This window comes from Balearica regulorum, chromosome 3, assembly GCF_011004875.1.
Source record: "Balearica regulorum gibbericeps isolate bBalReg1 chromosome 3, bBalReg1.pri, whole genome shotgun sequence".
Classification (NCBI taxonomy): domain Eukaryota; kingdom Metazoa; phylum Chordata; class Aves; order Gruiformes; family Gruidae; genus Balearica; species Balearica regulorum.
Genome location: NC_046186.1, coordinates 105,124,465 through 105,144,354, shown reverse-complemented (window position 1 = coordinate 105,144,354; position 19,890 = coordinate 105,124,465). Strand labels below are relative to the sequence as shown.

The 19,890-nt window shown below is 42.5% G+C and overlaps 1 long non-coding RNA gene across 1 annotated transcript; it reads right to left on the bottom strand.

Moving 5' to 3' along the window:
• Positions 1-13,055: 13,055 nt before the first annotated feature.
• Positions 13,056-19,800, bottom strand: LOC142601112 (uncharacterized). Its single transcript, XR_012834716.1, has 3 exons — positions 19,424-19,800; positions 14,081-14,336; positions 13,056-13,485 (listed from the first exon to the last, which is right to left on the bottom strand). It is a non-coding gene; the product is annotated as an uncharacterized LOC142601112 (long non-coding RNA).
• Between the last annotated feature and the right edge of the window lie 90 nt (positions 19,801-19,890).

The window sequence follows — 19,890 nt, the reverse complement described above, 5'->3', positions numbered from 1 at the left end:
GGAATGAGAAATTAAATCAACTCTTAAAACACCTCCCCCCACCCCTCCCATCTTCCCGGGCTCAACTTCACTCCCGGCTTCAACCTCCGCCCCCCTCAGCGGCACAGGGGGACGGGGAATGGGGCGTTACGGTCAGTTCATCACACGGTGTTTCTGCCACTTCATCCTCAGGAGGAGGAGTCCTCTCATCGTTCCCCTGCTCCAGTGTGGGGTCCCTCTCACGGGAGACAGTCCTTCATGACCTTCTCCAACATGAGTCTCCTCCATGGGGTGCAGACCTTCAGGAGCAAACTGCTCCAGCGTGGGACCCCCATGGGGTCACAAGTCCTGCCAGCAAACCTGCTCTGGCGTGGGCTCCTCTCTCCATGGGTCCACAGGTCCTGCCAGGAGCTTGCTCCAGCATGGGCTTCCCACAGGCCACAGCCTCCTTCAGGTGCCTCCACCTGCTCTGGTGTGGGGTCCTCCATGGGCTGCAGGCGGAATCTCTACACCCCCTCATCCTCCCTCCATGGGCTGCAGGGGGACAGCCTGCTTCACCATGGTCTTCACCACGGGCTGCAGGGGGATCTCTGCTCCAGCGCCTGGAGCACCTCCTCCCCCTCCTTCTGCACTGATCTTGGTGTCTGCAGAGTTTCTTACATCTTCTCACTCCTCTCTCCGGCTGCAAAAGCTCTGTTTTTTTTCCCTTCTTAAATACAGAGAGGCACTGACTGGCTCGGCCTTGGCCAGCGGCGGGTCCATCTTGGAGCCGGCTGGCATTGGCTCTATCAGACACAGGAGAAGCTTCCGGCAGCTTCTCCCAAAAGCCACCCCTGTAGCCCCCACTACCCAAACCTTGCCGTGCAAACCCAATACGGTGACTTAAATCGTTTTCAGCATAAGTAACCATGGTGTGTGGCATGCCCACGCTTCTGCTGGACCTTCCCCCGAGGGATGGGGCAGCTCCTGCCTTCACGTGGTGCAGCATCAGCATGGCTGAGAGGGCTGGCCATGGGAAGCTGCTGCTGGTTTAATTTCCTTTGCCTGGAAAAAAATATGTTTTAAAATGCTTTTCTTCTGATTTCTATAGCCCTGATCTGCCGGGTGGCTCCTTGAGGTGATGTAATGAGGGTGAGAGTTGCTTTCTCCTCACCAGCAAAGGGACTTGAGCCCTCCATAGCCCCTGTCCCCTGTGAGCAGGAGAGGACCCTTCACCACCTCCTGGCAGCCTGAGCAGCATGGCACCCCCGTACTCGGGGTGCTACCGCATTGGCCTCCCGGCAACCTCTGAAGCCCCTTGGCTCACTGAGCGTTCCCAGCCCCCATGTATCCCAGGCTCGTGGGTGAGCCAGGTGGCCACCTGGGCTTGGCAGATCTCTGTCTGCACCAGCAGATCAGCACTGACTCCTGCCCGGCGGCCGGTGTCACCCGGTGCTCTGCAGCCCTCTGTCCCCACAAGCTGCTCCCCACCAGCTTGGTGCCCACGTTTCAGCCAGGAATGACCCCTCCAGCTGTCTACCAAGGGGCAGCTGGAGGCAAGTCCAGCGGTTCTCCCAGTGTGACCACCTGCCCACCATTGGGGCGAGGCGTGTCGTAGTTTCTTGACAATGTCTGGTGGAATCTTAGTGCTAAGACAGATCTTTTCATGTAGCACCTTGCTGATGGTAGAGTATTCCTGTGGAAATATTCAAGTGGAGAATTGTGCGTTTTTGTGGGAGTTTTCACGTGGGAATTTGTTGACGGTGGAGTGTTACCGTTTGAGGTGCAATGTGGAGAGGACAACAGTGGTTTAAGTGCAAGTTTATGGAAACGAGACTCTTGTAAGGGACTGGTAGGTGCGGTGTAGAGGGCAGAGCTGAGGTTGCCCGTGCAGTGCCGTGGGTGCTGAGAGCTAAGGCGGGTGCTTTTCCAAAAGTGAAAAGAGTTGAAATGCAGCTGGCTGCTTCAGCCCCGTCTGCCTGGGCTGAGGAAGGCCAGGTGGAGCTGAAGGGTTTCCCCAGCAACTTACTGCACCACTCTTAAGTCTGAACTTCCAAAAATCCGAGTGAAAACATAAGGTTTGCGGAAAAATCTGTTCCTAAGCTATATCATCTATTAAACAGGCAGTGAACTTTCCTCTGCGCAGAGTAGATTTGGATAGAAGTAACACTGCTTAACTATTTCAAGAGAGAATTTCAAGGGATATTGAAGGGTTTTTTTAAGAGAGACCACTGTAAATTATCAAATAAGTTCACTTCTTATAGTGCTATTATAATATAATTAAATAAAGTCCAGAAAGACTCTGGACTTAATTAAAGAAGAGGAAAGGCAACACAACTGTCATCTTTGTAGTGAAAATGAAATAAAACCTGCCTTTCATGATGTAGGAGAGTATTTTATTGTAATGTCTTGCCTACTAATTTACTTTGTATAATAGAGACTCAAAGTTCAAAGAAAATCTCACCTAAATCAAGAATAAATCAAATAAGGCCAGTGAGTTTAGGTTTTAAGCTTAAATTACACCCACCTGAGAGAAAGGTGGGGACTTGAAACTGGGAGTGGGGAATGTTACAGTCAAGAAGGGTGTGTTTTTGGGAGAGGTGGGCTGTGCTTTTGGGAGTGATGGGGATGTGGTTTTGATAATAGAGCAACAGTCAAGGCTTGCCTCCTGCTTGGGAGAGGAGGGCAATGCAGTTGTGGAGGTGGTAGGAGGATAAGGGCTGTATCTTCTTTGGGAGAGGTGAGTTTTGTAGCTTGAAACAAGTGCAGGTGGACTGAAAATTAATTTTTAGTGTAAAGTAGCAACATGTTTCTAAGCCCAGTGCTATGCTAAGCCAGCTGCCCAGGCTCCCTCTGCACAGTGACCTGATCTGGAACCAGGATGATGTAAAAGAGTTAGTGTAACTGTGCTGAGGAGTTTGCTTCATGGTGAGACATGTATTTATGTGCCAGTTTGAAGAAAAAAAAAAAACATACTAGTGCTTTTGGGACCTGTTTGAGCAGGGATTTTCTTCTATGTGGCAGAAAGAGAAACGGTAAAACGGAGCTCCAAAGCTAGGGGGGTTGCACAGTTGTATTCCAGGTTGTCCTTGGGGTTGGCGTGCCTGTTCGCAACAGGTTGGCTGTTAAAAGGCATGGGATGCATTGGGGGCTCTAGAAAACAGATAGTTTTGCAGTGGTTGCAGGTAGCTGGGATGTTGGCTACATGCGTGTGTGGAGAATGTGCAGGGTATTGCTGCACCATTTAGATCCATTAAGAAAAAGCAAATTGTAAGAGCATTGCAGTCAGTTCAAAAGATAGATGTACTGAGCTCCAAAGGAAGACACTGAACTCAGGGTACTAGTAGAGGTTTGCTTCCCTGCTTGGCCAGAATATCTCTGGTTTCTCTAAGTTAGTCTATTTGTACTGGGTTTCTTTTTCTCCTTTTGTTCAGCCATCAAAAGGCATACAGAAAGGAAATCTCCTCTGTGGAGCTGGGGGTGGGGGGGAAGCTCCTGTCTCCCTGGGAAGGTGAATAAGTGTAGCTGTGTGATCTTAGTACACCTGTCTTGAATCTTTTAATCTTTCCCCAGCAAAAATAAAAGCCCAGCTGCCACCTATAAAGATCATAAGTAAAACTGTCCTTGATTTCTGGGGGATTATGGGGTAATACCTGGAACAGCCTTGTACAGAGGTGAAAGAGCATTGCTGGCTCTGTTCCTTTTCTAATTCCAGATGAAAAGTGTTTTTCAGCCTTTGCTTGCAAAAGTTCAGCCTGCGTTCCCTGGGTCGAGGGAACGTGCTTCATCTACTGGTTTACATTTGTACACTGTAAGCTTTTATTCTGCTGGTGGTCTGCAAAACTCAGCATCTCTTGTTTTAATCTGGTATAATGACCTGACATTTAAGTCACATTCTTCCCGTCTGCAGAAACACAGCCATAGAAAGCTCTCTGTGACAGGCCAGTGCTAGCAACAGAGTGCAACCAGGTTCATTCCCCCAGCTGCGAACTGTGGTCAGCTAGGACAAAGTAGTTAAAAAATGAAACAGTGAAGTTTTAGAGGTCTCCTTATTATTTCCAGCTACAGCTTGCTCCTCAGGTGACGTTGGAGGAAGTGAAAGTTAATTAGCGGGCATTTTGGCTGTCTGCTCAAATTACATTTCTACATTCAACTAGGTCAGAGTATCCAAACAATAAAAATATCTTCTAAAAGTGATCATGGACTGCTCTTTTATCCTCACTGCAGCCATTTTTCAGAAATTACTTAAGCAAACTTTGTAGCTAGACGTGTAGGTGGACACCTCAGAAGTTAGCAGCCTCAGACCAGGACCCAGTCCCGCTCCTGAACCAATGTGCTCCCACGTAGCCCAAGAGCAGTTGCATCTTCTAGGCTTTCATTCTCCTCTTTCTCTGATGCACAACCAAGCCAAAACCACCTCGCTGAAAGCTTTGCCAGGGGAAGAATCCTCTCCGCATCTGCTGCAGCCCCCAAAGCTTGCAGCACCGGGCGTGTGGCAGCTTAGCTTGCATACAGAAAGGGGTCCACCGGAGAAAGCTCCTGGATCCGTTACAAGGTAATGGGCATTTCTTTCTTTTTCTTTATTTAATATTCTCATTCTGTTCATATCATTCTGAAAATGAATAACCCATGCTGTTCTTGTTCTATATGATATTGTTTCCTTAAGGTCTGTCGCATTCTACAAATGCCCACAGGCACCTGCACACGACTCCAAAGTTTTCTGTTGAGATGTCTGCTGGCTAAAAAGCATCAAAGTTGTTGCTATCTATCTACCCTATTCAGATTTAAAACTTTATTTATACAGGAGGTAAGTACCAGCAGTGATATTCACATCTGGGTGCAGCTCTATACACTATGAAAATCCAAGGGTATTTGTATCCGGATTGCAGGTTGATCCTTTTATTTGAGAATGCATCATTGCTAATTCCCCACCTGTGGGCTGGTCTCAGTGAACCAGAATTATTCCTGGACAGCCTCAGACTCTACACTGAGAAATCAGTACAAAGAAACCTTTTATTTTCTGGAGCTATCCTGTTCTTCAGTTAAAAAAAAAAAAAAAAAAAGTTAGCACATCATTGACATTTTCTCTTCTGCTTTCAGCTGAAACAAATTACTCCTGCTACTAATACCTGTTTCAGCAGTCATGAACTAATTTCTTTAATAAAACTTAATGCACATCAAAAATATAGTTCAGTTGTTGCTGTCACTGACCTTGGTGTAATACATGCGCACTGGAAAAAAGAAAAACAAACCAAGAAGTGGATTAGGAAAAAAGAGGACTTGAAAAATATGCGAATGGGAAAATGGAATGAGTTCTTAAGCTACCGCAGGTCAGCCAGAAATGCTTAAGAGAAAGTAAGATTTTTAATGAAGAAATGAATAATTCCTTTAACTGGTTACAATGAAAGTGGTACAGGAGCCTGGAGCTTCTGGGTGTTGGCACTTTTAACCAGAAGATATTCTGTTTAAATAGGCTGTCATTATTAACCATCCACAGAATGAATGTCAGAAAGGGAAGGAAGACAACAGTAGATTATATTTTGCTGAGCTCATTCATTCAACAGGAGAGCAGACAATTTTCACTGGACTGGCTGATGTCCACCCTGTATCATCTTTACCATTAGAAGAACTTCTTGCAGCCCATTCTCTTCGCAGCCCATGCTCTCCTTTGGCAGCTCCTTTGCGGTCCCGCTCCAACTGCAGCTCTAGGCTTTCCCTCAACCCAAACCTGGATCTTAACCCTAAAAATAACCATAATCTGAGGATTATCCTTCAACATGGGCAACCAGCCATTACCCAGAAAAAAGGTTCTTACAACCTGGGTCTCTCCACACTTCCCTTCGGGTGCCCCTTTCTAGCCCCACTGCAGCTGCAGCTCTCCAGGCTTTCTCTTTCTCTCAACCCTAAACCTAACTTTTATTTAGGCTAAACCTGTAAAAAAAGCCCCCTGGTTATTGTCCAGATGAAAAATTTCTCATGGCGCAGTGCTCTCCACAGCCTACACTTTTCTTCACTAACATCCCTTGCAACATGGATTTATTTACTTATTTATTTACATATTGGAGGTGCAAGTGGTCATCACATGTGCAAAGCTCTGACTTTCTTAATTTTCTTTATTTATGAGGAAAAATTTCTGTTCAGCATCTTTACTCAGGCTGATATGTTTACTCAGGATTTCCAAGAGAAGCAGTCTGAAACTCAGTAACTGCTGAAGGTCTCTTTGTGCAGTACACTAACTATTTGTGTAATTCTTCTGAATAATTCTTCCAAAGGAATAGTAGTCCCTGAAGTGCAAAATCACAGATTAGTCTGCAGAAAAAACAATAGTCAAAACAGACTCACCAGGAAAGCGGAGAAAGAAGAAATGACTCCCAAACATGCACATTTCTAATTAAGATTTAATGATGAAGTAGAACTTCTAGGCAAAGTTTGCATCCTAATTTTGCATTAACAAACCAAACAAAAATACCCTCAAAACCTGATGAGGTAAGATTCTGAACGTATAGGGCTAAATGTGGAATACGCAGACATTTATTTCCTTATCTTAGTCCTGTTGTACAGCCTTGGTGGCACAGATGAGCAGAAATGCTGTCCTCAGTAGCTTCCTATGAGTCACCCTGACTAGGAGGAACCGGTGGGGCACAGCAAGGTGGGCTGAGGTGCTGGAATCGGGGCCCCATGGACAAGGGGTTACGAGGGGTACGTGCTAGAACACAAAATCCTTCCGGTTGTGCTCATGTAGCTGGGAGGTCCTGTGAGACTACAGATCGTAATCATAGTAATCCTGCCGTAGGTCATGCTGAAGTTTCCAAAACAGAGCATCGTATGTGACGATTTTGTACACAGAATACGCGAATCTTCTTCCCAGCACTTCTGCCGAGTGTCTCTGTTACGGGCTTGGAGAGAACAGCTGAGTCCCATTAGAGCCGTGACACTGATGTATCAAATGTGCAACTTCTTATGATCAAAGCAGCTTCCTTCTACTCCTGTTTTTTCCCCACCACCTTTCTCTTGCTTTTCTTACTATCTTCCCCTCTGTACCCATCTGAGATCTCGCAAATACCCACCGTGTCCTAAAATGGTTCACTCCTTTGCCATGCTCATCTATTTTGCTTAACAAAATTCAGGCACTGATTTTCAAAGGATTTGCATCTGCTTTCTCCAGATTAAAATGTGGCCTGCAAAAATCAAAGTTTTCTATCACCTTGTTCCTGAATTTTCTTTCTTCTCAACATAAGCAATGAAAAGTAGTCCGACAGTATACCTTTTGTATAACTTCTTCATTAATGAGACACCCCATATCTCACAAGTGGTATTAATTAATTTCAATAAATCCAGCAATGAGTAATGGGTGGTAAGTAAAGCGCTTCCAATGGGAAATGGTCTTCTCTAGCTGAAACTGGACTTTCTGAAGAAACTGCGCCGAAGGAAGCAATTTTATTTCATCAGTGAATTTGATTGGATTTAGTTATGTACATGCCTTTAGAAATTTTAATGGGACCTAAACTTAGAAATCTCTGCACTGCTAAAAGGGCTTTTATTTTCATTGGAAGAAAAAACTGTATTAATTTATTGAAATAGCAAGTTATAGTTTGACTTTTCTACTATTTTGAGTGTTTACCACTAGGAAGATATTGTGCAATAACAAATCCCTTGAATTTTTAATACAACTCAGAGTTATTAAAATTCTAAACTGTAAGCTGTTTAGTGGTATTGTCTACGGGACAAGACAGAAAGGAAGAAAACACCCATGGTTTTTTATCTTCATTATTTTGGCTATGGTATTAATAACCCCTTCCATTTTGTGAGACACAGGAGATACTGCTGCCCTTGCAATCAAAGTGTTGCTATGGTCGGAGGAGAATCTGTGGGGGCTGTGATGTCCCCTAGCACCTTTGAGAAGCAGGGTCCAGAGTGGCTCAGGCACTCTGTTATTTTAATAAAGGCTTGGTCCTGCTTCTCTTCAAATCAGTGAGAATTTCCGAGATTTAAATGGAATTGGGACCTGTGAGGTCTTGGGTCAATCCTGGGTCAACAAGGTAAAGTGATGCCCATTTTTTAATAGAAGATGTAACTCAAGCACTTTAAAAGTCAAGCACTTGGAGTCAGAAATGCCAGAATTAAGGCTGTATGCGCAGCTTCAATTCCTGTCTTTTGGATGTGTGCATTGCAATACAGCCTACATAACGATGTTCTGCTTTCTCCAGGAGACACTTGTTCTCTCAGATGTACAGGCCAGACAGAGAATATGGCAGGGATGTGTTTGGGATGAGTTGGTTCCTGTAGGATCCTTCCTACCTCACACACGGAAGTTGGTCGGCAGAGGATGAGTCATGAGATACGGGGAGAAGTGTGCTTGCAAGTCTTGGCTATGGTCTTAATTGTGGCATTTCCAGATATCTGGTGATTGATTATTTATGTAATGTAATAACAAACAAAACCAGCTTGATCTCGATGCTGTTGCCTGCACAATCTTTGAAAGAAAATTTAACTCTATGACACTGATGTGGAATGACAACAGTGACTCCTGGATTCATTTATGAAATTTCTCGGGCTGTTGAGTTCAAGCAGTCAGTAAAGTAATGAACTGTTACCTTTTTTTGGCATGGCACCTTTAGAGGAAGATCCTACTCTTTTCCGGAAAGAAAATATTTTGAAGGCTCAGGTCTGAACTTTCTGCTGTTTAAACAAAAAAATTCAGAGGAGCCAATTAAATGCCTTTTTTAGACTAGTATTTATAGGTATCAGAGCTGGGTGTACAGTTTCCTTTGGAAATTGGTGTAGTTAAATGTACAAAAATTAAAGATACAGTTCCTATACCAAGGAATTGAATCTGCAGGACTTAAGTGCCCCAGGATGGTCTCCCAGGTAAGGATATGCTTAACACTTTAATTGTTAAATTACCGTCATTGAAAGAGTTGAAACTTAAAAAACTTTCAGAATCCTAGGCCAGTTTTTTGTTTGTCTGTTTTTTCTCCACGCCCGAGATCACAAATGATGAGAGCTGAAGGAGAAGGACATGGAGATATCCTAATAAAGAGAGTAAAAGCACAGTGTTGATGAAATATCTGCAGACTTAAAAAGCAGATACTCAACAGGTTTAAGTGGTTGTATCAGAATTTTATAATAGAGTTTGGTATGTTTATAGAAATTAAAAAAGCTCCAGACTCCAGCGTTACACTTTTCTAAAAATTCCACTAAAAATTAGAAGCATTGGGTAATTTGAAGAAATGCTTGGTAATAATATTTTTGGCATTAGCAGATCGACAGATTTTAGATTAATTGCCATCCTGAAGATGGTTGTGAAACCAAATTCTCAAGAAAGCCTGAGCTGAGAAAGATAGAGCGTGGAAAATATTAACCTGAAAAGTTAAAACTTAGAAAATTCATTGCTGACTAGACTCAGAGGTTGAAATGAGTGCTGGGCAACATTTCTGTGCCATCGCAGATGCCACGAAGCCCTGGCAGAACTAGGCCACAGCGTCCGGAGACCTTCCTCAGGCTATCTGCTGCCCTCTAACAGCAACACGTAGGAATCACATTGGTTTTTACTAGCAAACTAGAAAACACAGGACCAGATCCCGCTCTGAGCTGCACGCTCTGTAACTCCAGAACTGTCTCCTCTAACTCCAGGAGCGTGACAAACTGCATGCTTTTTTTAGAAGATAAACTGCATGCTGCTTTTGCCTATCAGCCATCACTCCTTTGATTTTAATCAGCCATCAGAAATGTAAAGGGACTATCAATATATGCGTAGCTTGGAGTCTTTCCTGCAACACCATTGCAATTTAAAACCAAATCAAAACAGTGCTTCTAGGGAAGAAAGGGTCTCTGGGGTTGATTTTTTTTCCCCCCCCCCCCCCCAGCATCTCTGCCTCCTGCACGCATGCAAAGTCTGATTGCTACCGAGTGAATCACAGCTGCAGTTGCATTTACCAAAAATAACCTCCCAAACTAAATTTGAAAGACATGTTATCTTTGTGAACCTGTGAAAAAAATGTAAAGGCTAAGGTATTGATGCCCATGCTACAGAACTCAGAATATCTTCTCCCTAGAACCACATGGCTGATGTATAAAGAGAATTACTGCCGTTCCTGAGATGAGATTGTGACGAGGTGGCTGTGCTACCTACTCAGTTTGCTTCTACTTCATGAATGTAATACTCTGATAGACTCTTGAAAGGATAACAGCAAAAATAAAAATGCAGGAAATAAAATTTTCTTCCTGAAACCTATACAAGTACAGTTGTATAATAGGGGGGGGGTTAGCATTTTTTTTATGACATGAAATTAGTATAATAGGTATAGCCAGACAAGATCATCTTGAAACATTTGTTTAAAATGCCAATTTAGAAAGCCATTTATGTAAGTCCTGTAATCGCACTCTCTTTCTGCACGATAAACACACGCTGTTCTGTGCAGGCAGTTTGAAAGAGCGAAGAGGAACTCTTTCCCTGCCAACCTAATTTCTTTTGAGAATTTCTTTTTCATGCTGTGTAGGTCTTCAAATCTGCAGGAGAGGTCTAGCTAAAATAACGAAGCTGAATAAGACTGTCATCCAGTATTTTGGTTCCAGTTTTAGAAACTAAGCAGCTAACGCTAATGGGATTAACTGTTAGCCCACTGGCACACTCGGTGCTTGTGACACTGGCCAATCTAATGAGCCCGTAACACTATGAAGTTAAATAAATTACAGAGAGCTTAAAGCTATCAGCTGGTCTGTCTCCCTTCTCTCTCTCGAGGTTGTTTATTTCTCTCAGGAGGCATAAATCATGCAATTTTCATGGTTAGAGCCGAGACCTGGACTCCTAACTGTGTCATCCAGCTGCTTGCTTTGCACATGAAGTGCATCATCTCAGAGGTATTTATGGATGTTCCTTTTCCTCATGTCTTCTAACAACAACAGACTGAATTTGGTCTCTACTACTCTGGAGTTACATATAGAAATAAGAAAAGTTAATAAAATCCTGCTGAATTGAACAAATGACAAAAGGATGTAAATTGGTCATATCTTAACAGACATTAATTCTCCATGATTATATAAACAGATTGGTTATCTACTGATGCTCTTAACTGGCAATTTAAAAGACAGATTACTGTTCACTTAGCATTTGAAAAAACATGTTCACAGATCTTTAAGTACACCTTAATAAATGGCATTCTGATTTTGATGTGATTCATTACCTTGGCTAGGTGGGAAGAAGATAGAGAAAGCACTTCAACAGAGACGCTACGTCCTCAGCCATAGTCCAATTTGCAAGTCCAGTCACACTGACCACATCCACACTATTTAAAATAATAGGTAGTGCCAATCCCGTTTCTGCTCTGGTCATGAATAACCACTGCCATGGATTAAAGAGTCAAGAGGACTAGCAAAATTTTTTCCTTTCTAAAATACCCGTGAGAGTCTATTTGGGTGCTGACTGTAGGTTTGGAACCTTCTGTGCATGTGTGGATAAGCCCCTTGCTATGTGAAAAATTGGTAGGAAGAAAGATTATTCTGAGGGTGATAAGACAAATTCAGTTATTTGTTTCCTGCTGATGAGGTGCTTCCTCCATAAGAAAAAAAGGAAATAATTTAGAGATCAATGCAGAAATATGAAAGAGAAATTACAGACAACATTGCGTATCTGTGTGCATCTCTACGATATACTTCCCTTAGTTTAGTTTACTTATAATCTCCTCTCTTACCTTTTCTTTCATGCTTCTGAATGTGCAAAAGAATAAAATGAATGTGCTAAGGAAAGAATGGTAGTTCGCAGGCTTCAGTTTTGCAGACACTTTTCAGATACTACCACTATCCTGATCGCAGCTGGAAAGGGCTGCGTGGCTTACAAACAACAAATTTCGTGGTTCTCAAAATATCACTAAAGAGCCCTGCCGCGACTCGGTGCTGAGCTCTTCTGTTCTTAAACTGTGGATGAAAACCAAATGTAATGCTTGGCTGTAAAGCTTACTCTGGCACAGATGAGGTTGAGATTTCTCTCTATGTATAGGAAAATATGTCTCATGACTTTTGACCAGATATATTTATTTCAGAAAAAAACTCAAACCCACGCTATATAAATGTATTTGCTCAGGATCTGCTTTTTACTCAGTCTCAGCCTGCTCACATCTATGTAGAGAGGAATCTGCAATCACTCGTATTTTCATTTACTGTTTAGTTCATGTCATCATCTAAGCTACTGCAGAAAATAACCAGATTCAGCTCTTACAGATCTTTAACTAGAAACACCTTTTAAGCTGATGGTTGATAGACAGGGAATCCCATTTTTATCAAGACCGTAGAAAACTGCCTCAAGTGTGATAAAAGAATTATTTGCATGCAGAGACCTTGGATAATTTCTTATTACTGTTATTGGCCTTCAGGAAAGACGAAAACAGATGCAAAGAAATGAAGCTGTGATAAATCAATTGCCATTAGAAACAAAACCTGCCCTGTCTTGTCTGGACACATATATTAAGATTAAAGATAAGACAAACAGTATGTGAAATTGGGGACATCAGAAACACGTATCGACAGCGCAGATGCCACTGCCCCGCTCTTGTAGTATCCTAACATCCCTTGGAAATGATCCAGGAATGCCTTCCCCTGCCCTAGAGGGATTCTCTAGAGAAATATTTGGCAACAAGCTAAAATACCCAGACGAGACTAAAATAATCCACTATTTGGGATAAGAATTTTTCTCTTGCTCCAGGGAATTATGGTGATACCTGGAACCAGCATGATGCGAATGAATGCAGCTTGATCTATTTTACAACGAGAGCCTCTGCTGACCCAGGCCAAGCTGTCTCGTGCCCCCAACTCCTGCCACACCGCTGTGCTTTGACATCTCAGGCCTGCATTCTGCTTCCACTCCAGTAACGATTTCATTACAAGCAATTAGCACTCTAGCCAGCTGTTATGTTAGATGGCGTTTGTGTTAACGTTACTTGTAAAACTTTTACACAAACCCGGTATTGTACGCACAAACTTTAGGGAAGCGTTTCCCCAACTTTGTATGAATGCCTGGATAGGGACTGATGGACCTTTTGTCTTCTGGTGATGATCACAGACAGGTTACCTATGTTAGCATCATTTTTTTTTATTAACCACTCTTTACTATTCAGTGTATTTTACTTCCCTCTTTAAAAGGAAAAAAAGGGCAAAAAAACCCCAAACAAAATTGAACAAAAATCACATGTAAATTAAGTAACCAGTCACCGATCAGAAACATATTGAAGAGAAGTTTGAGAACAGGCGTTAGATTGAAAATTATTCATCCAAACACTTCTGCAAGTACTCAGAAATCAGGGCAGGTTAGCAAAGAGTTTGCAAACTGAACAACTCAGTAAAAAGTTCACTGATAAGATATTTGCAGTGAATGCTTTGACTGCTGGAAGGTATTGTAAGGCCCTGATAACGAGTGAATGTCACAGATACCCGTCTTGACGTGGACAGGGATGGGTTGATGATGACCAGGGAGTGTTGACCAAGGACGGAGCCTGCGGAGGCAGGATAACGTCCTGTGAGACCACTCCTCTATTCCTGAAACACGTAAACAAAGACCATCTGTGCCCTGTGCGCCACGTGCCTGTGACAGATCACCACTTGCTTGGTCAGCCCTGAAGGGGGGGGGGGGGGGGTGAGACCCCCACAACCCACCGACTCATTTCTAGAACATTTCTGAACATTCCTGAGCACACACTGTGCCTGCTCAGTGATGACAGACCCCCGCCTATGGGGCGGGCACATCGGGTTATAAAAAGGGAAAACATAAGTTTTCGGCGCGCGCCCACCACCTGAAGACTACAACTACGAGCAGAGAACATCGCTGGATCCAAGGGTGGTGCTATCTTTTCTCTCTCTTTCTCTCTCTCTCTTTTCTTTCTTTCTTTTCCTCTCTATCACTCTCTTTGTCTCTAACTCAATTTTTGGCACATTAGGGTAATATCATCACATGTTTTACTAAACCCTTACCTTTCATAGCTCTGCTAAGTTTTGAGCGTTGTTATGACCTTTGCCAAGCCTCTATCTTTTGTAGTTCCACTGAATTTTAAGTAAATTCATGATTGGTTTGAACCTCTAAAGTAATTGTCATTACTTCTGCTTACCGCGCAGAGAATTAAAAAGTTAACCTCACCCTCACCCCCTGAGTGGGACGGGACAGGTATCCAGTTAGATCCACCACGCGGGGTAAATCTCTCAGCCCTCCAGCCAGCTGTATCAGCCCTAAATCCCCCAGATGGCACTCCGAACTCATCCTCCGAGATGGCAGATTTGCTTTGCTGACGTTCAGGTTTTCTCTCATTAAGGATCACGAAGACTAGGCATCCTTTCTTCTCTATGTTTATATCTCTCCCTCATACTTCTCTCAGATCTGTGACATCAAAGTCTCACTGTAGTGAATAAAGACATTGAAAAGATGAACTTCAAATATAGAAAATGAGGTGTTTTTTTTTTCTTGATTGAGAGCATGTTAGTAAATTAGGAATGATACAGCATCTACAGATATGTCAGCTGCATTCTTAACAATATCGAAACCAAGAGAGGTCCCTAACTTTTAAGCACCTCTCTAGAGAGTTCTAGCTTACATGCTGAAAACCCCGATATATAATATTCTACCGAGACAACCAATTATTTAAAAATATGTACTTCAGAGATATGAATTATGTAAGAAATTCATCTTATTGGACTCGGTTGCCGAATAAGACTATGAGATTTAACTATCTTGCTTTATGTAAAACTCAACGTAGTATCTGGAAATTGTCTAAAGATATATTTGTGAACGAAAAGCTCTTAAAATCTATTGCTGACATTTCAGAGCAGGAGAGAAACAGAACAAATGATTGACTGATACCCACTACAAGCAAAGCTGCATTGCAGAAAAGCAATCACCTTACTGATTTCTCTCTGCTTTTGTTTTCAATGTTCGGAACACCAGAAAACTATGTCAAGCTTGTTCAGATTCACTCACAAATTAATTGTAACAAAGAATTCTGGACCTGTAAATTTTCCAGACTAAATATTCAATATTTGAATTCTCATTCATATTGATTTGTCATAACTAGACCATGATTTGGATTCTGAGGTCAGGGAACTCAGGCAATACAAAAGATGAGATCTGGCCACACTTAGCACAGAATGTCCTTATTGGAAGAAAATTCTTTATGGGCTATGTATGAATGCAGCAGTGACATTGTTAGGGTTACCAAAAATATATGGTGAGTCCCCAGTCATTGTGCCATCACCCAAGGCTGCTGCAGGCTTGATGTCATGCAAGCCAGGGTGGCTCAAGGAATCAGTGGAGCTAACAATTCCCCAAGACGGAAAACTGAACTGGTACATTGCCTCACTTTTCTTTCCATATTCTTTATCTTCTATTAGAGGAGGCTGTGAGGCTGTGTTTAAACTGGGACCAGCAAGAGGCGGAGGTAGAAGGTTCTGTGGCAGCACGTTTTGTTCCCTTGTTTATATTATGATAGTGTCCTTGAAGACCCCTAGATTTGGAGTTTTGCTGTACTGGGTGATGTACAAACATAGAGACACTGCTTGCCCTGAAGAACAGCTAATTCTCTATTTATTGCTTCCACTTGGGCCACATACATCATTCCCTCTTTGCTTTCAAAACTCCCCTTTCTGCTTGGACACCTTTTGTTCTCTAGAGCAAACCACAGCTGCTTTTTCTTTTTTCTTTTTCTTCTTTTTCTCTTTTTTTTTTTTTTCCCTTGCTCCTGTCTGCTCTTCAGCTGTATCTTGTCTTCATCAAAACTAATTTAGTTAATTCTCCGTTTTAAAACCAGGCTGTGGTGCCTGGTCCACGGTTGCTTAGCAACAGCTACCCTCCGCAGGCAGGGATAACAGGCAGACAGGGATGCCAGTCTGGCCCAGAAAGGTGAGAAAAAAAAGGAGCAAGACAGATTGTCTTCCTCTAGGCTTTGACGCTGCACATTGTATTGCTACACACTGGCAGATATGTCAGAGGATAGGGTTTGCTTTCATTCCCAGAACAGGCTTTTGGAATAAAAAATACCGGCTCAGCACAGGACAGGAATCAAGTGTGCACAACACAGTATGTCTGTATGGTTTAGATGCATATATACAGATCTAAAATACTCTATTATTAAGCATTAGAATGAATCAAATCCCAGCACTTAGAACTTCACATGGGCCTGAAGCGTACCGAGGAGGAATGCGGCTAACTTCGTTACACAAAGATTGGGGACTAAGTGTTGCAATCTCCAGCCAGGAGGCCCGGCATTTCCCAGATGGATATGTAGGTACAGATCCCTTCTGTCCCAAGACTGCCTTTCTGCAGAGGAAACTGCGGAAAGAAAACTTTAGGGGTTTTCACCATCCTCTACAGGTATTTGTATGTGGGAACATGCCTTGGCTCTCTGTTAAAACACTGTTAAACCACATCTTTAGGTGAAAAATCAGAAATGCAAAAGATAAAACTCTGAGTGGACAGCATCAATCACAAACATTCAATGATGAAAAAAGATCCAGAGTATCTTAAAAATCTTATTACTTCAACAATAAAAATCTGGAATATGAATTTAGGATTCAGATTATCTAGAGTTTGAGTGAAAATATTCTTTTAATTGAAGGCCAGGATAGTAAACACATCTCTCTACTAGTCTTCATGCCTTCCACATTACCCCAAGTTCCAAAGGATGAATTTAGAGCAAGGCACAGCCACAATTTAAGCCTTACAGGCTGATACAGATAAATTTCAGCTGGAGCTGCCTGCAGTGGCCCGCCCAAGTATGTAGAGAGGAAAAAGGGTTGCTTAAATCCAGACTTAACCCAACTCAGAACGATCAGATGTACTGTCTGGCCCTCCCTATCTTCACCCTCATCCTGCCTTTGCAGTGAATCAGAACATCTAGTCTAGGGACAAAATGGAAGTAATTTCTTCAGGATGTTGTTTTCCCTCCACAAACTTAGGCTTAGCATGTATTTTTTTATATGCAAGAAATGCAATTTATAGGAAAAGAGAAATATCAAGTGCAAATTTCCATCCTCTGTTCTTCACATACAACCTTTACTAAATTTCATAAACTGTCTGTAACAGCAGTAATGAATCTTCAGCCTTCTAGCCTTGCCCCAGCTCTGCCTCGTGCTCCTGTGGGAGCTCAGCACAAACAATTCAATGCTTTGTCCGCTGGAGAGACGGAAAGATTTGTTACAGATATCCCAAGGCAGATAATTTGGTGACATACAGCTCTTTTTATATCTTTATATATTTGTATTTTATGTATCTTCAGATAAATCTGAATTGAGAAATTTAGATAAAGATACAAACATGCAAGTTGATGTTCAGAGGTGACAAACCACCATAAGTTATATTGAAGCTTTGGGAACCACGCATATTTGGTGTATAAGAGACAGACATCAATTATTCAGGCCCGTAAGGATGCAGTTCTGTGCTTAGCTGTGATTAGACCGCAGTGAAAGGCTTGGTACAAGGACGACTGTTTGAGATTCTCCATATTCTCTCTGTTCTCTGCATTTCACCGAAGGCTGATTAATTCTTGCTGCCTCCCCATGAGTGCTAATTGCATTACTTGGAAGCCACTTACGCATCGCTTATTTGCTAAGGTGATTGTGTGTATCAAGTTGACATTACGGTATAGAGGTGTCTGCTATAACTATTACTAAATTGTTTCATTTTCACTTATTATCAAAGACCAAATGCAGGACTCTGCATATGCTGGTATAATTGCATTCATTTATGCTAACTAGCATGAATGAATGACAGGTGGAGATCATCACTGATGATGAAGAAAGCAGAGTTTTACTCCCAGTACTCCACACATCTGTGGAGTTACGCTGAGCAAATCACTTCATCTTTCATTACCTTCATTTCCCAAGTGAAAGTCCCTAACATCCGTAATTATGCAATTTTGTAAACTGCATTAAGGTCTCCAAATGACAGGACCTATGTAAGTGCAAAGTATTGTTGTTACTGTAAATGTATTGTTAATTTTGGATATTAAACATTTATCTGAACAGCTTCAAGAACATTGCTCAATATTTATGCCAGAGGTTTTCAAAAGTGGTTTTTTTTAATAGCCTCCCATATAATGAAGATTTAAAAATTAGTAACTATTGAAGAAGGTATAAGAAATAAACAAAAGGTAATTCGGTAGCCAAAGTGATAACATGAGTTCATCAGGGCTCGACCCTGTCTTGAAATATTAACTCATTTGCTGAATTATTCATTGCCTTATTTTATGCATTAATTGGTACCTTGGCAGTTTTGTAACTTGAGTTCTTTGTGTACAGCAACCAGGCAGGGATATGACAGTGCCTTATACTGTTCACTAGTCTCTAAATAAGAACATTTTCATAATGTGATGAAAGCATCACTAAAGAATGACAAACCAGGTTGTTAATTTAATTTTTTGCACACTCTTTATTTATTCACTTGACATTACTAGTGACTGTGCATATTACAGATCTAAAATGTCATTTAGTATTTTTCCCCACAGGCTTTAAATGTTTAATTACAGTGTCTTTAAAGTCATTAGCCATTCCTCAAGACTAGTTGCTTTCCCACACTGCGACCTTATTTTTGAAGCACCTCCTTCCTATCAGTAGACAGCATGTAATTTTATGCCCAGTCAGAAAAACAGGATTCAATGATTCTGTATTGAATAGTCACAGGATTATTCATCTGCTTAAATTCAAGTCCATCCTGTGTATTGCCTGAGGAGCCACAGATTTTGAATGTAAAAACAAAACGTCCCTGCTGTTGCTAAGGGCAAAACTGCTATTGTGTCCTGATTACTGCAACAAAATAGAACAGCTGAGACATTAAAAAGTTGTCAGGGTAAGTTAAAGCCTGTTTCTTTGAAAATCTGACGAGAGATTTTCTAGAGTTTATAGCCTGATACAGTCTGTGCCTTTGGGACAATCCAAATGGATTCCAGTTTGGAATGAAACTTCTCTTAGTAAAAAATGTGTGCAGTCTTACAAAGTGGTTAAAGACCACCCAAAAAATCTACACCACAAACCAAACTTTCAGAATGACTTGGACTATTTGCTCAATCATTTCGGCTCTTAACTACTTAAGACACACAGATTCTTATCTACCAAATAAAAGACATCTGTGTGAAAACAAACAACTGTATTTTATATGTATAAAAAAGCCTGGTAAAGTAGGATCCATTAAAAAAGTAAATTCCTGTGGTCAGGGCAATTTCTATTTCTTTGGGGCCCAGAAAGCATCCCCTGGTGTTCTTCTCACACACAGGGTTTTTTCTCCTTGCCCTAGGGGAGATTTTTGAGGCTGTGGATCAGCTGTCAACACTATACCAATGTCACTCCCCAGCAAATCTCACCCATCATAATCACCAATCGCCGCTGCCACTGAGATGCCTCAGTGTCCAGAGAAGGAAGAGAAATTAGTTGACATTAAACCCAAACAAAAGCTTTCTATTTGCAAGAGCAATTAAGAAAGAAACCCTGTCCTCACTACCCGTTAAAGGTGTTCCCCATTAATCAAAGGAACATAGGTGCGTAGGGCCGCCTTGGTTCATCGTTAGGCCCGGATAATGAAACTCTATCAGCATCTCGCAGCACTTTAGACCCAGGCTGGCCGGGAAGCTCCCTTGTGTTCCCTGCCAAGCGTGCAGCCGTCGTCAGCAATGCAACTCTCTCATGCCGGTTACTGCCACTGGCTGTGTAATGGCTGGGCCCCGACAAGCCAACACAGCGCTGGGCGGCTGTTCTTCCTCACGGGTTTGCCAAGACCGGGCCGTTCACACCCGCTCCCTGGGCCGTGAGCGGATCCAGCCCCGAGGGCCGCAGGCACACGGCAGCTTCTACCTCAGCGGCCCCATCCCGCTGCAGGCTCAGGGGCCGGGGAAAAAACGGACACGCATCCGCCGTTCCCCTCAGGAACCGCGGCGGGGAAGCAGCGCTCGCCACCGCCGATCCCGCCTC